This window comes from Frankliniella occidentalis, unplaced genomic scaffold (genome assembly GCF_000697945.3).
Source record: "Frankliniella occidentalis isolate FOCC.00 unplaced genomic scaffold, Focc_3.1 Scaffold27, whole genome shotgun sequence".
Classification (NCBI taxonomy): Eukaryota; Metazoa; Arthropoda; class Insecta; order Thysanoptera; family Thripidae; genus Frankliniella; species Frankliniella occidentalis.
The window spans coordinates 732,491-735,529 of NW_026267157.1; positions in this window are offsets into that span (position 1 = coordinate 732,491).

The window sequence follows — 3,039 nt, forward strand, 5'->3', positions numbered from 1 at the left end:
GTAGCCAGCTACAGCATTGTGTTACAGATCATACTATACTTTAAATATAGCAGATTGGAACCACACCACTTTCGTGACACTTTAGGCAAACTTTTTTCATACCTTTTGTATACTTTTTTTACACTTTTGAGACACTATGGCCTGTCACTTTTTAAGCTCTTTTTTTCTGTGCGGGATAAGATTTGATTTTGACGTCGGTTTGATAGCGCATTTCTGAGTTAGTTTTGTAACTGACCCTGTATGAAACGTGTCGTATATGTTCAACCTCCCGTTCTTGCTGGTTGTTCGATTCTAAGTCGATGCGCCGTGCTTGTAAATTTACAATTTTCAATAGTTGTAATTGTACGACCAATAAAAATGTTCCTGGACCCGGTAATACAATTTTTCAGAGTCTAAAATTACAAATTCCCTGCATACAACAGAATGAATTTATGTACTTGTCTTACAGCCGATTTACTATTTAGCACGGCAAAAAAACCACCGATTGTTGTCAAACTGTTATACATGACACCGCTTCCACAACGAGGCTCTCTGAAGGAGCAGGGCATTGCCTATTTCTCATACACGGTGAGATCGACGGCTTGATCTCGCTCGCGGCACTGTCTACAGTCGGTTCCGCTTGTGACCCGTAGCGGTTGCGAGCTGTAGCGCTTATGACCCATAGCGCTTGCGACCTGTAGCGGTCGTGAGCTGTAGCGCTTGTGAGCGGTAGCGCTTGCGAACCGTAGCACCCACCGCTGTAGCGCTTGTGACCCGTAGCGCTTGCGATCTGTAGCGCTTGCGAGCCACTCCGTTTTCGTTTTCCGACCCCGTTTTCCGACGTTAGCACTTCGGGCCCACCTAGTAGCCACCCAGAGCTACTTATCCCAGGAATCAAATTTGTGAGATCTCCATGGGCCCGCACGGGAAACGCTAAAAAACGAATCAGGTGCACCCGTGCTGCGGCCTACTCCCTTCGCTCCCGTCAACCCTAGGCCGCAGCCAGGGAAGGGATGGGGGAGGGGGGCGTATGAGGAGGCAAGTCGCAGCACTACACGCCCCGTCGCGTTACCATAGCACCATGCACATCATAACGCATCATAACACACACGCCGTGACGCCGTACCTGCAGGGTTTTGAAGACAAAGGAGGCAATTCGATCCACTGTGTAGAGATGGGGAAGGCAGTGGAATTGCAGGTCGTGACAAGTGTATAAAGACCAACCAAATAATATTTAAATCGAAAGATATAGTGATAGTGAACTGTTCTGTGATAAATTGTAAAAACAAGACCTATCTAGATTGTACCGGTTTCAAGCCCCACTTTCTAAACTCAAAATCTAAATCCTTTAAGTGCCTTTTATGCACGGGGAGTCCAAACTTAACCTCCTCAACTCCGCGTGCTAGAAGGGCTCCAAGTGCTTCTAGTGCCAGTGTTAGCAGTGTTTCCAAGCTATTAGTTAATAGCAACAGCCCTGCAACCGAGAAGAAGCTGACAATGAAAAACGCTAATGAAAACAGAAATTCAGTGGATGACTCTGACTCTGCTAGTTCTATAAGCTCGGCAGCTACAGTCCACGCAGTGTCGTCAGCTGGAACTGTCACTTGCGAAAATCTATCCTGCGCCAAAACCATTTCAACCCTGACGTCGCTTCTGGAATCGCACAAAAAGACTGAAGATAGTATGAAAGCCATACTTAGCAAATTAACTGACATTGATACTAAGGTAAATGATCTTGGTAAGAAAATAGAGGCTCAAGACTTAAACAACTGAGCCATGAATGTGGAAATACAAGAAAACGATAACAATAATGAAGATCTGTCAAAATAAAAGTCACACTGAACAAAGAATCCTCCTTTAACAATATCACAATGGTTGAAGGAGACCTCCTAAATCTACCAGATGACGTCTCCTTTGCTCATTGCATTGCAGTTGACTGCCTACTATCAGATGGAGTTGCTGCAAAATTTAAGGATAAGTTCAACATCAACACCCAAGATCATATTAATAAAAAACCCAAGCACCGGTGACATCATACCTCAAAAAATAGGAGAAGAACGATACATACTACATATGATCACAAAAGAAAAATCTAGGATTCCTCCGCACTGGAAAAATGTCAAAGGACCAGTAAAAAACCACCCTTTGTATGTAATGATCTAGGAATTGAGACCCTGGTCCTACCAAAAAAAGCCAGTGGTCTCGACCAACAACCATGGGGCAAAGTAACGAAAATGATAAAAAGTACGTTTATCAATAAGAAGGATATTGAAGTAGTAATCTTACACCCATCTCTAGAAATGGAGATGAGGTTTAAAGTGGTATGGCCCTAACGCACATTTCGGACACTGTTAAAAAAATCGATTGTAATTTTACAAATTTTGTTGGCAACTTTTTACGCAATTCAATGTTTGTAAAATTACAAACTAAAACACTTGTAAAAAAAATTGCAAACGTGTTTTGAAATTTCACAATCTGCGATCTGAAAATTAAAAACGTTAATGTGAATTTTCATAGCATCAAGGTTTATAAGATTAAAATAATTTGCCATGAACATGGAGTAGGTGAGCCACAGGTGGTCTAGGGATCAGCTCGGTGGGCTGAAAGAGTGTCATTAACCTCTGAGGGTAAAGTCACAGCAAAGATACGGGAGCGCTTAACAGGCGCCCCATATTGAACGGATGCGAACGGCGCCGTACCTAACTGAGGAGAGGTAGCGGGGACCGGCGCGCGCTGGAATTAGACCAATTATTTGGGGCACTTGGTTGACTTTTTGCTCAAAAACAAATGCGTAGCCAGCTACAGCATTGTGTTACAGATCATACCGCACAAAAATACACGTCAGTTTCTTGTGCAAATTTTAGTTAAACACTAATAATTGCTCTTGGAAGAGACGCGCTGACCACAACGCCATCTGGCGGCAGTTCTTTAAAGTACAGTTGCTGTTTCGTCGCATGAAAGTCCAAAGTCACAACGGGCTTATAGGTGTGGAGGTTCGTTGTACTGTAGTAAACCTAAAAGAGGACTTGTGCAGGTCCTGTTTCATTTGGTTTTACTTCG